Source organism: Prinia subflava, chromosome Z (genome assembly GCF_021018805.1).
Source record: "Prinia subflava isolate CZ2003 ecotype Zambia chromosome Z, Cam_Psub_1.2, whole genome shotgun sequence".
Taxonomy (NCBI): Eukaryota; Metazoa; Chordata; class Aves; order Passeriformes; family Cisticolidae; genus Prinia; species Prinia subflava.
The window spans coordinates 11735384-11749467 of record NC_086283.1 but is presented as its reverse complement, the minus strand read 5'-3'; the positions used below and the strand labels follow the sequence as shown (position 1 = coordinate 11749467).

General features: G+C 42.2%; 1 protein-coding gene across 12 annotated transcripts in view; it reads left to right on the top strand.

Annotated features, from left to right (window-relative positions):
• BMPR1B (bone morphogenetic protein receptor type 1B) overlaps positions 1 to 14084 on the top strand; it is a 238069-nt gene that overhangs the window by 158630 nt on the left and 65355 nt on the right. The window contains exon 1 of one of the 12 annotated variants that reach the window (XM_063423774.1): positions 1324 to 1458. The exons of 10 other annotated variants lie outside the window; for them this stretch is intronic. The gene's annotated coding sequence lies outside the window, so the exon portion shown is untranslated. Of the gene's footprint in view, positions 1 to 1323; positions 1459 to 1811; positions 1910 to 14084 lie in introns of those variants that run through there. One more of the 12 variants, XM_063423773.1, reaches the window with a different exon arrangement.

Sequence of the window (14084 nt, the reverse complement as noted above, 5' to 3'; positions counted from 1 at the left end):
GTGAATTTTATTCTGTTATTACTAATTGTTGTTTGACAGCTGCTAGGTGGCCACTTCAAATATTTCCATTTTGCTAAGCATCATCAGAAATGTTGATCTTTCCCAGAAAGTTTCAGGGGGATTACTTGTTTGAAGCAAGCTACCATTTGAAGCGCAGTAGTGGAATTTACCCTCTGAGATGCCAGGCTTCTATAAGCTACAGCAGTCCAGTATCGCTACCAAACCGAACAAGCATTGTCACAAGTGAGCTGATCAAATCACAAACGCTACTTTTCCCATTCTTATAGATAAAAATAATACCGCTGTCATTAATTATTACTATAGATCAATATAGAGTTTAATTGTGTATACCTAGCTTACCTTTTTTTCCCTTTTTTTTTTAGCCTTTTCTTGTTCTGGCACATCAGTTTATAATTTTTCCCATTATATTGCTGTGTTTTAAGGATCTCACCTGTGTTTTGCTCAAGAACATAGACCAAATACTACTGCTGCTCGATGGCATCAGAGTTGCTTGGGACACTTGTTCCTGTCATAAGGGGCAGATGTGTAGATGGTTCAAAAGCTGTGTGGATGTGACACTACGGAATGTGATTTAGTGGTGAACGTGGTGGTGCTAGGTTAACTGTTGCACTTGATTATCTCAGAGATCTCTGCAAACTTAAATTGATTCTGTGGTTTGCATTCATTGATGACCTGCCGATGCAGAGGTCTATAAGCCCTAGCCATAGGTAAGGTGGCTTTGTTTTAGTGCTCCCGGCAGAAGAGCGACTCAACTGCTGTGAATGTGTGACCATGAGGCGTGAGGTTAAATCCCTCTGTTAGTTTATTCACTAACAGGTTTAACAGGGAAATCCTGCACTTCGCAAATACTGAAGAGGCTCATCTAGTCCTTGAATAGCGACGCCAGCCCAAAGGTGTCCGTAGCAGCTGTCCCGCGACAAGCTGCAGGTGGGTGCCCGCTCTGAGAGCGCTCCGGGCAGGAGCGGAGGTCGCGGTCCCTGCTCTCTCCGGCTGCCATCGGCTGCTGCCGGCGGGCGCGTTCTGCGCGGGGCAGGGCCGCGGTCCGGGGCGCTCGGCGGCCGCCGCCTCTCCCCGGGCACAGGAGGCGTTTGCCGTGCGAAAGCCCGAAGGCGTTTGGCGGGACGGCTCCGGCTTCCTTGCGGGGCTGGAGCTGTGCCGGGGCAGGACGAGCCAAGGGGTGCCTCTCACCGCCGCCCCGGCCGCCCCTCTGTGTCCGGCCGCGGGGCTGCAGCCCGCCCGGTGGGGCTGCCGCGCTCCCCCGGGCCCGCCCGCAGCCCAGCCCAGCCCAGCCCAGCCCAGCCCTGCCCTGCCTGCAGGAGCCGGCGGGGGCAGGAGCCGGCGGGGGCGGGGGCGCGGCCGGAGGCGGCCGGGCCGGCGGGCGGAGCGGGCCGGGAGCCGCGGCTCTCGCTGGAAGCCGGCGCTGGCTGCACGCCCGAGGTGAGCGGGGAGGGAGCGCGGGCCGAGGGGCAGCGGGCGGCGGGAAGGTGCGGCGGACGGGGCGAGGGGGGAAGGATTTTAGCTCCGGGGCGCCGTCCGGGCCCTGGGGTGATGCTCCGGAGGCGCACGGCGTGCGTGGACAGCCGGCGCGATGGGGCGGCGGGAGGTGCTGCTCTCGCTGCTGCTGTTCCCCTTCCGAGAGCGCAGCTTGGGGCTGCTTGCACCGCTCAAATGAAGAAGTTTTAAAGAAGCTGTGTTGTATTAAATCTGCCCCCTTAGAAATCTTGAGCGTTTCAGGCTTATGCTTTTTGTAACTTTTTTCTGGTTACCTCTTTTAACAGCGAGGGCTTTTCTTGTTAGTAGCTGTAGACTTAAGAAACGTCGTGCTGGTTTCGTAGGAAGACTGAATTTGTTCGGGTTGAAGTCTTAGCAGGAAAGCATCATGCTAATTGTAAGTGAAAATGCCGTATTTACCCACCAAGACGCAAAAATTTGACATGGCTAATAAGAAAAGGAGGCACTAATTAGCAGCAAACAGAGATTGCAGTAAGACAGAACTTTGATTGACAACAGAATCATAGCAGCTTTATTCATTATAAAGATGAAAATAAGGTGTGTATTAGAGGATTTGAAACATACTTACAAACCTGCATTTGGAAACAAGTTCTGGGTGCAGTAAAGGAGCTGACATGGTTTTTGGAGGGTTTTTTGGGAGTTCATAAATGTGTTCACAGTAACGCTTCATTCACGTACTGATGTTCTTTGGAAGAACTATGAAATTACTGTCATTGAAGGCTCATTTTTCTGTTAAGCTTTATATCTCTTGAAAAGTGGTAAATAATTTAATGAAACAGTCCTGGATGTTTTGGCTTGGATGTCTTCATTATGAAGCAGTTAGCTAACAAGCTGATAATCACATCTGAAAGGAAAAAAAATATATACATAGCAAGGAAATTTTTTCTTTTCCCCCATAAACTAGTCAGTTCTGTTAACCAGGTGAACCCTCTGATTTCACCTACAGCCCTTCAGCATCAACCATGAGTTTTCCTGATGCCTGGGAACGTTTTTCTCTGGCTTCCTTAGTAAGATACACTAAAGCTAAGGAGCCAAAGAAACAGCAGTGACACTCGTGCATGCGGTGGAATGTCCTGGAAGCTTTCATGTGGTGGGAAGTGGGTGCAGTGTCCATGGGAACAGCTGGGCTTGGGGAGAGCGTGGTAGATGGCAGAGCGGGATTCCGAGCAGCAGCTGGTCTGCAGGAGTCCTAACCAAGTGTGACAGTGTGAGCAGTTCAGATTCAAGCTTGCAGTCCTCGGTCAGTCATTTTCTCTTTGAATCACAAAACTCCTGAACTGTTGTTTTTTATCTAATGTTTGACTTCGTTTTCAGGCATCACTGCAGAAGCTGTGTATGAGGCTTAGGAGTGGGAATGCCACACAGTTTGGTATGGGATGAACAAATTTTGTGGACTTTGGGTGATACTGAAAAACGAGCTTGAAACCATTAACTGGTCCTGTTCTTCCTCAGTGATCCTTGTGTGACATGGAGGCTCTGGACACACTGCAGTCACACCTGACTGACCAGTCCTGGATATCTTTGCAGGAGCCCTCAGTATTCTGGCAGCACCCTCTGCTGCCGAAGCGGAGAGTGCAGCTGGGGCTGCATAAACTTCCTTGAAACCAGGAGTCAGAAATGCACCTGAGACTTACTACGCTCTCTCTTCCCTTTGAAAATTTTTATGGGTGGATGCTTTGACACTTTTCTTTGTGCATGATCCCTTCAAATCAAGGGGGGGTGTCCTAGTGTATCCTCAAAGTTATCCATACCAAAATAATGTTCTCCTAAAGGTATTGAGAGTCTCGGTGCAGTGCATTCAAGGAAGTAGTATGTATTTTGACTTTAGACATCTGCAAGGGGATTAGGCAGATCTGTGAAAGAAATGCAGTAGGCTGCAAAAAGATGTGCACAGAAAACTTAGGTTGTCCAGAGAAGACCAAAATTTTTCCCTCTCTAGAGAATTTCAGGCATAAATATGAGCATGCAAAAATTATGTCAAAAGAGAAGATCCTCAGATACAGTGTCTTATCAACAGTGTAATTACAAGTGTCAGTAGAAAATTCCCAGTAATTTGAAACCTAGCTGCTTATGAGTTCCCTGTTTGCATTTGAAATACATTCCCAAGTTCCTGGCTATTGGGAGTCAAATCTTTTCTTGGTTTTTGAGCACTTGCGCGAACTTCTTTAGGAAATGCAGCTAGTGTCTTGTTCAGCACAGGGTTTTTTCCCTCCCAAGGACTGTGTATTTCTTGTTTGCCAGTGCTGCTCAGAGGGTAAGAGGTTTGTGCTGGGGAATCTTTGTCAGGGAGTGCCCAGTGGTTTCTACAGGTGTTTTCAGCAGCTCCAACCCAAAATCTTAGAGCAAATAAAGAAAGACAAACTGATAGCAGTTGAAGCTGAGTTCTTGAGGATAATTTTAGAAGCCAAATCTGTGGGAGGGGGAAAAAACCCCCACAACAACAACAAACTCTTGGTAAGCTATGCATTGTATAATTTTATTTATTTATTTTTAATTAAAAAAAAAGAAAAAATTCACAGTAATACTTTGCTACCTCTTAACATTTTGGTTATGGGTTTGGATCAGTTTCAAGGCCAGAAACTATTATGAAAAGAAAGTTGAAAATGAAGTTAAGAGGTATTTTAAGTAATTCAGGCCATGCCTCAGGCTGAGAACAAAATTTTCTAAAGCTTTATTAATTCTAGCCTTAATTTGCTTAATAGATACATCTATTCTTTATCCCCCTAGAAGCTTCTACTTTTTTGCAGGATGATCCTAGTGAGGACATGAATTACTCACCTGTGGAGTTTGCGCTTTGCCTGTACATATACCAGGGGAGATCCTGATGGTTCCACATGGTTACTAAAATCAGATATATAGTTAGATAATTACTGTAAATCCTGACTTGCACTAGATGCCAAGAGTTTAGTTAATCCCTCTGATACACATACACTTTTACCAACATTTTGCTTCCTTTCAGTGGTGAGATCACAGGATTCCAGGAAATCATTTCCAGTGTCTCCTTATTTTCACTTCTAGAAAAAAAACTCCTAAGGGTACCCTGGTTGTCTTTGTGCTAATTCAAGCCCAATTCTATTTGTCTGGTGTTGAGTATTTGTTGAGTTACTTTTGCTGAACTTTGCCGTGCATTTTTCAGTCTCTCTCTATGTTCCTCAAAATGCAGAACTCAGACCTGAGTATCTCTTCATTTATGCAACTGCTTTTGTATGTGCATTTTTACAGTGGCTGAATATTGTGTTATACTGTCTTAATAGCACCCCAGCTTCTCCTGAACATTTCTCCAACTTCTTAAGAACATTTCTGAATGCTAGCCTCATCCTCCAGTTCACCAGATCCAGTGTGATCTTACTTGTCATATGTCTACAGGCCTATATTTTATCATAGAGGGAATTGAAATGTTTTTGACATGGTTTGTTTGTGACCAGCACTGGCTGTTGCACGTGTCTGTCTGTTGGAGTATTTTTGGCTGAATTTAATCTTCTCTAAACTTGAGATCAAAATGTGAGGAAGAAAAGCAGAGCAGTTTACTCAGACTGAACTGCAGCTCTTGTGTTCAGGCTTTTGGGCTGAGGACTGTTTTGTGCTTCTATCCTGCACTGCAGACTTACTGAGGGTACTTTTTCAGACTGGAATTCAGGCTTAAGGAGGTCCTTTTTGAAGGAAATGTTCAAAAATTAGATCAGAAAAAGTAATGTTGCTTTGAAAATTGAATCATGAATAATGTAGGCTAAAAGCTAATTTAACTGAATGGTTAGAAAAAAAAGCTTATTTGAGCTTGATCATGCCACCTAGAGGGTTGTATTGTCAAGGAAACTGGTGACAAAATCTCTTCTTACCAAACCTGCCTCTTTGTTTTAAAAACTCTCTTTTATCCCATAACCTGAGCAAAGGTCATCTTAAAAAAAAAAAAAAAAAAAAAAAAAAAAAAAAAAAAAAAAAAATTCATAAGAGGCTGAGCTTTGGGGCAAAATTAAAGTTTTGGCCTAAATCCTTTTCGTCTGTCACTGCATAACTGTATCAGTCCTGTACATGGAATGAAGTGTAAGCTATAAGTTGCTGTAAAAATGGAGCTTTACAAAAATGCTGAGATTTTTCTACCCGTCTTACCCATCTGAGGTGGAGGCAGGACATGGGTTTGGCAGATTTTTCCATCTTCCCATTCTGCCACTGGTGGCATCACGAGTGGTGGTACAAATGAGCATCTTTTGAATAGTCAGGAAGTTGACTGTGTTTCAGCCTTGTCCTAAAATGATGTATGGAAATTATAGAGAAGTCTTTGTGAATCAAAGACTGTAGCACTTGCGAAAAATGGAGGGGAGAAGTATGGGAAAACGGAGCAGGACCCAGTTATATCTTAGAGGAGAAGTCTGTGCCTCTTGGTGTACCCCAGCCTCACATTGTGGAGTGACATATCAGCCTTTATGATTAATGGATCCAAAGCCACAGAGACTCTGAGCAGAGGTAATTTTCAATTGTTTTTGAAATCTGGTAAATATATAAAGCTGATGCATCGAAATTTTTGGTATAATTATTTGTCAGACAGTTCACTGCTGAAGGGATTTAACAGGCAGTTCTGTACTTTGGTGTAGTGCAAAAGAATTCATGTCCACCTGCTGGTCTGGTTGTTGTCTGGAGACGCACCAGGCCTCCACATTCACCTCTGGCCTCTGTTGCTGCTTAATGCATTTTAACGCTTGGAGGCTTAAAGGAAAAAACTGCGGGAATTAGGAGATAGGGCCTGACATATTTTGGCTTGTTGGAAGTTGAAGGATGATTCGGGAAGCATGAGGATAGGTAACCTTTGGGCTGTGTTACTTCAGAGGTAGCTGGTCCGGTATAGTAGTAGTACAGCATGCATTAAAAGTGATAATTTTTCAACTCTAAACTGATCGTAGTTGCCATATGGGAAAAGCCACTTAAAGTTTGAACCCAGCTGTTAAATGTATAACCATGTCTGTGTTCATGTGGTTCAGACTGCAGCTGTTACATGGGATCCCTGGATATTAATCTCTCACTATTAATCAGCAGCAAAAGAAGCTTATGGTGAGCATTACAGGTGTCTGAATATCATCTCTTCAGTATCATACCTGGAGGCAGGATACAAATACCTGGTCTTTCCTTCTTTCATTCCCCCCCTCCTTGTTTTGCCAGGAGATACGGTTCAACTCAGGACATAAGAAACATCCTTTGCACTACTTGTTCTGAACTGGAGTTTATCACCGATCCTCACCTGCCTGGCCTTGACAGAGATACGGGGTTTGAAGGCCGGACGTGTTCTGCAGTGTGACAAACACTTCACTTGTGTGATTTTTCAATGCCTGTTGTTCAGATTCATCACTAGAAAGCAGAATAATTAAGTGGACTGAAACTGGATGTGCCATGTGTTCACCCAAATAACTGTGAAGTGTTTAAAAGACCTGTGTGATTATAAGCCTAGATGGACTTTTTGGGACTCACAGGACTGCTCTCTTCCTTGAGTAATTTGCAGAAGTGGGGACCTAATACCTTTAAAAAATGAACAGAGCTAGTGTATTAGTTTAGTTATCCAGACTAAGGACAGTGCTTTTACTAACCTCTGTTTGCAGCTCTTCTATTTTTTAGCACTTGACACTGGAAACATATTTTCAGATGCTAATAACAGAACATATTTTCTAATGCTAATGTTTGTGATGTTTGTCTGTGGAGTTACTCTGATGTTGCAATGGTACTGGTCATCTATCAGCAGGTTTTGGGCTGTTGCTTCAGGCACAGTGTATTCTTGTAAGAAGTCAAAACATGCACACTAAGCAATTGTATTGTTCTTCCTGGGTTGAAATACGGCTTTGCATTGGCTTGGCAGTGCAAAAGGTACATAAGGATCCATAGCACATAAACATTCCTTGAAAAGGAAATAGGATATTCATTGCTCCTCTTTTGAAAGAGAGTTTGGGAAATGCTGCTTGCTGGGCTTCTGCAAATAAACTCCTGATCTCCTTTGGGACAGCTCTGCTGTCCCAGCTCATCCGGTGGCCCTGTAATGTGCTCAGGAGGTGTTTAAGGAGCACAGAGGTGATGGGAAGTGTTAGATTTGTCTCTGTTCCTGCTTTGCTGAAGTTAATGACCTTCTGGTTTCTGTTTTAAAAACATTCAGTGAACTGCACAGAGAGGTGCAGCCCCTTTATTACTAATCCACAGTATAAATATTAGCCTTTTGTACTAATTTTGCTTTGTTAAGAAGATCACATCTGTGTGTATTAAGTCATAGTTCTGTATTCAAAAGTATATTTGTATAAACCAGGATTTTGAGGTGACAGAGTGCCAAATGATCACAAAGATTAACTTTTAAAATTTTTTTTCTGTGTTTCTCAATTCCCCGAGGGGGAGAAAAGAGCATCTTGAAAGGGAATGCTACCCTTTCCAAGACATATTTTTGCCTATGGATGAACTTTAGGAATGGCTAGGAAGGGGAAAACCTGGTCATGTGCTGTAATAAATGGTATTATAGTGAGATGGGCAAGACAAGGACTGTGGGGAGCCAGAGATGTTAGGTGTCTTCGGAGATTTTATGCAAAACATTTGACATTGTAAAAATGGAGTTATTTAATGTTTCCGTGGCTTCACTTAATTGTAAATGTTACCTTAATTTGTTCTTTCTATTCTCTTTTACCACAGTCATTTTTTCCCTCCACTTCTCTTTCGAGGAAGCCAATACAAGTGTGACTTTTGGGGGAACAAATAGCCTGGTGATGTGTCAGGATGTAGGAATTTGCTTAAGTGTCTGACAGCATTCCCTTGAGTCTGAAAGGGGGCATGTTTGTTTGTCCCAGCAGTATCTGGTGTCCAGTACACACAGTATTGTTGCCCAGAGTGCTCAGAGGGATTTGAGCTTTTTCCCAGCCTTCGAAATGCTGAACTTTGGGGGATAAAGGAGTAAAACGGAATAATTCGTTTGAGCGTCTTGTTTATAAATGTTTGATCCGCTGGTGTCAGAGGCAGTATCTGTCATCCCTGTTTCTCAAATAAGTGGTGTGAATAAAAGCTAAGCAGTCTGCATGAAACATAAGCAACTCAAGGAGCTCCGTGAATACCACGACTGTAACCTAACCTAAGCTGATTGGGTGAAAAATGTGGTTTCCTGTCTTTGCTTGAGAAGAAATGTTTTTCAGGCTTACAGACATGCATACTGCAAATTTAATTTTCATAAATATTTCATCTCTTTCTTATGCTCAGTTTAATCTATCAAAGCCACACGGTGCAGGAGACATCTGGGATTGTGCTTAAGCAGCTGGGTTTCATTTGCAGGACGTTTCCAGCAAATTTCTGTTTCTTCCCAGACACTGAATATTTTGGTGACTGTGCAGAGTACTGGGAAAATCAACATGAGTGACATAGCTTCAGAAACAGATAGGCTTAGTTTCTTCCTTTACCTGGGTTAGGTACAATCTAAGGCTCTTCATGGGAGGCTTTGTTTTCTATCTGGTCAGCCTAAGCAATAAAAGAGCTTTTTTTTTCTAACCGTGGCACCTTGTATACAGAGTGAACCTTTACAACAGACAGCTACATTTTCCTTTAGTAATAAAAAGCATAGAAATTCTAGTCTGAAATATGTGAAACTGACAATCTATATTGACATATGTTTAGATTAGGCAACATATATATTAAATAAATTAATTATTAATTGAATACCTCTTCTAAAATCTGAATGCATGTTAATTAGGCCAATGTGACATTACACTAACCTCTCTTCTATTGTGACTAAGTAACAAATGAAAACTCAGTCTTTTGTTTGAATTGGTAGATGTATTCTGTTTGATTAAAGGCCACCAAATAGATTTTGTTGAATGAATGACGGCTGCCTGTGGGAAGTCACCAGCTGAAAATACAGCTACAGATGAAGAAAGATTTTCACTTTCTGAATCTGTCATTACGGACTTCAGTTTTGCAAATCAATTTAGACTTTGGGAGCATTTTTTCAGATCAGTTTTCAAAGAGCTAGAACATCTCATAAACTTAAATTATTTTTAAATGTAGTTTTCTGTATGTTCTCTTAGCAGTTCAGTTGTTAGTAGCTGCCTTAAGATGTACTTCATTTATTATTTTTATTGCCCTATAAATTGGCAAATAAGTAAATATATATCAGAGGTCATCAGTAACAAGAGGGAAGGTAGAAGAGTGTCTGAAGTTATTGTAGCATTTGTAAAATTTTGTATCTGATTCTGTCCAGATCATTTGTTATTAACATGTTTAAAAAAGAAGGGAAGATAAAAATTCCAGCTGTAGCTGTAAAGAAGAAAATTTGAGAAGTTCTTAGCTGCAAATAGGGATAGCCCAGCTGCAGTAGGCATTTTAGCTGGACAGTGAGGATTAAACTATCTAGGGAGGGTCTTGTTCGTGTGGGAAAATTTGGGCATGGAATGGCTACACTGTATGAAATAGGGATGCTGGTATGTGTAGTGGTTTCTCCTTGGTAGTGGCTGTATTATATGTACAGAAATTCACTATTTTCTTATATTACAGTTCCCATGCAAACCCAGATACTGCAGTGTAGTGATGTTATGGCATGTTTCCTGGTCAGTTCTCTTTAAAACAGGGCTCTCCAAAATGTTTGTGATTGATCCAGTATCTTTAGTAGCAGCCAGTGATAGCTGACACTAGCACTGCAGATGGTTATTAACAGCACTCTGCAGTGCTTTGTTTTTTGAAGGGTTTTAATGCTTGTCTTAGGCTGACTGTTCCCTGTGGCAGAGGGAGATGCTGTGCTTTCTACAACATGAGAAGGATTCAGTCTGGATTATCTACTGTCATTGTACTTTGTTAATTTTTTGTGTTAAGCACTCTATTATAGATTTGACATAAATCCCTTAGGAAATCTTCTTTTTTGGACCGAAAAAATGTCTGAGACACTTTACACATCTGTGGTCATATGCTTCAGTCATGTACATGTTTCGTGCAATAAGAAAATAATAACATCAAAGAAAGGCAGACTAAATCTCCTAACAACTGTCTGAAAATCTAACCTTTTTAACCAAGCTTCTTTCCCTTGGAAAATATTTGTGCAGCCTTCCTTTTGTAACAAATATCTGAAGGTTACTTTGGAGAGAGAAATAAGGCCTAGCTGATGTAAAAATAAGGGCAATTAAATTCTGTCTCTAAAATACAATGGTTTTAATAGGTGAAAAAGCTCTTGTTTTTCTGCCACTTTTGTAAGTGATGTGTTGGCAGAGTCCTCTGTGGTTTGGAGAGTGAGGAGGGAATTCAGTCTGGAGCTATACAGCCTTGGGTGACAGCACCTACTGACAACAAACTCTGTCACCTGTCTGCTTTCATGTCCTGGCACTAAGATGACATTGTTGGTTCTGAGAAGCACCTTCCTGTTCTCATAGCGCAGTTCTTAGATGAGTGTTACACTGGAGAAAGGCTGCAGCCCTGCTATGGACATGCTGGGAAGGGGAGGACAAAGAGCAAAGATGAGAATTGCTAAAAAAATTGTCACAAATGGTGCACTGCTCCTGCTTCTCTCCAAACAAATTGTTTGTACTAGTGGTCAAACACCTTCTTCACTTTGATTGAAGAGCTAGAGGAGTGCTGTGGTCCTGTGGTAAGGTTTACGCTTATACTAGGTTGGGTTTAACACTTATGTCTGCACCAGAAGGATTTTTCAGAGCTATGTAAAGGTGAGGTAAATCTTTGTTACATTTTTATATAAATCTAAAAGATGTATAGAAATCTGTGCTTCTTAAACTGTTGGCTAGAATGACAAGATTTTTCTTACTGTGTGACAGCATTAATGATTTTTATATTTTCAATGTTTATTGGCATACTATTTTTTCTATTTATACAATAAATAGACAGTATTAGGGGAAAATTCAGTTATGAGTGGTGTGAAAAAGAGCTATTAAACTCATCACTGTAAGCATTTGGTATAATCCTATCACTCCTCCTGCTCCAGTTTTTCTTATCTGTTTAATGTTTTAGTGGTAGTAACCAGCCCTTTAGTGAAGAAAACAATACAGCTCAATTTTTTGAAAAAATTGTGTTTAGTTCACTAATGACCTTTCAAAGATACAAAGCTTTGTAGAATAATCCCACCTAGATGCTCGTTTGATTTGTGGATTCAGATCCACAGAAGTTCCAAGTCTGAGCCAAGCAGTTGAACCAAGTTGGGCTCATTTTAGTGTGAGTGAGTCACAAAGATACCATTGTGCATCTGGTCTGTGCTTTTGTTTTACCTTCTCTCCTGCAAAATGGAAATAATAATGCAGTCTGACTCCACAGAGCGGTTTATGAGAGACATTTATTGGGAGTAGCTGTCTCCGCTGGTGACAAAGGCCATAGAAATATTTGTAGATACATTATAAACAGTAACAGACTGCTGCTGTTTCATGTGCTGGACCAAACGGCTTTCAAAATCTGAGTGGCAGCCGACTTTGGGTGTGAGGTGCTGCCATGTTACATTCTCATAGTTTTTTCGGGGCAGCTTAATCTAAAATAATGGAGAATAAAATTCCCTTGCAGAGTGGCAGAGAGTTTGTCACCATTTGCCTGACTCTCAGACAGGCTCTTCAGTTGTGAAGGCATCTGTGTTTTGGCCTCCTTGCAGGAAACATAGCAGGAGGGATGTGGCAGAGGAAGATTGTGTGTTCCCACCTCAGCACTCCAAAAGTGAATCTGTTAATCTGGGCTGCTGCTTGACCAAATAATTCAACCAAGTCTCTAATGCACTCAGAGTAATACATTTTAAGGAGAGAAAAGTGGCATTTAGAAAGAAAATGTATAGATCTTAAATGATGTCAGCTGTTGAGTTTCATATACCAAGTAAGTCGTGCTACACAAGCCCAAAACACCCAAAACAGATGAAAACACCCTTACCAGAGCTGCAGTCAGAGTGTCTGTGTTTGTGTTGTACATGCAGCCTCTGACTCCTGTGCGTGCACATTGCTGTGCAGTCTTCGGTTGCAGGTTAACAGACTAGCTTTTCCACAGGACCCCTGCTTTCTTCAATATAAAGGATGAGCAATGCTCACCTAATGAGTCCCTATCCATTATTTTGTTTTGTGTGACCCTCACCTGATGGTCACACATGCTATTCAAAACCTGCTGAGGCTGTGATTATTCATTTCCTCACGTTTTTTTTTCCCTGAGACACCCATCATTATAGTATCATTACTGTAACTTCAGTTTAGTTTTACAAATCACGAGGGTTAGACAAAGAGCTGTCTGTCCCTCCATTTAGCAGGTGGAGCATCGAGGCAGAGGACGGTTCAGGCTAGAAGAAGACACCCAGGCTGTGGTTTCAAATTTGGGTAAAACCAGCCTAATTTAGTGTGTGAGCAGCAGTGTACAACTCCTTGCTGTTGATTCCTCTCTCTGCTTGTCCCTGGAACTTAGGCAGCTGCACAGTGGAGCAGATCACTGATGTGACTGCAAAATAACGCCACCAAAACAGAAGGAAATTTTGGTTGGACTGTCTCTTTCAAAGGAAATGTGTTCTGACATGGCTGAATCTGCTTGTGACATCATTGTTTTGATACATGCTTGGTTTTGAGGCACTCTGGGCTGCATCCTTTGGCATGCACTTTCTTGAGCTGTGAAGCACCTTTCTGGCATCAGTGGTGGTACCTGTGAGTGCTGACTGTGATCTGGGTGATCAGAGCTGAGGTTTTCAGGTTGAACACACAGAGGAGTCAAGCAAAGAACTGGGGACCACTTGAGAAAAGAGTGGCTTAGATGTTTGTTCTGGCTTCACCCCCAGGTGCTGCTGGGGGAACAGGTCACAGGAAAGCATCGAGTGGCATTGCTTGCAGATCATTCCTTCTCTTTCTCCTTTTTTAGTAGTTTTTTTTTCTACTCGTGGTTATTACCTCACCTTTTTAAGTTTCTGGCAATAATTTAAAAAGAATTCTACACACAGTGATAAATATCCTTTATTAAACTTGCAGAAGTAACACTAGTTCAGCCATCTCCTTCGAAGGCAGGTGGGTAGGTGAGTTGAATTTTTTTAGTGTGCTTCTAACCTATTGTGGTTTTAGTGGTTATTGTTTAGACTTTGAAAAAATCAAGTGGAAAACAAAAGTCCTCTCATGTAGCACACCCCCCATTGTGCCAAAGCATGATGCAGCAGTGACCATGCATATCCATGTCACAAAACTTTTCCCTTGAGTGAACAAAGTGGCACAAATAATAGGTTGCAAATCTCCATGTGTCCAACACTTGGAAGGGACTGGATGTTTTGCTAGGGCCTTGCAGAAAGGTTTTTCCACAGAGGATTCAGCAAATCAAAGTGCAGTTCTATGCTGTAGAGAAACATCCAGCACATCTTGTTTTCACCTGGCTCAATTTTCCGCAGCACATTTTCCTCCTTATGTGAGTGTATGTAGTTCCCAGATTTCTCAACTCACTTCTGCTGCTTAACACTTTCGTTTCTGATGCTTTTTCTCAGCTTTTCAGTCCAGCTTGGTCTGTCTCTCAACCCATTTGGTTTCCTCATAGTTGCCAGGTACTGGGGTGAGCAACACCATCCACTGTGCTGTTGCACAGCCTGCCATAGCCTCTCACAGGCAGGAAGCAAGGCT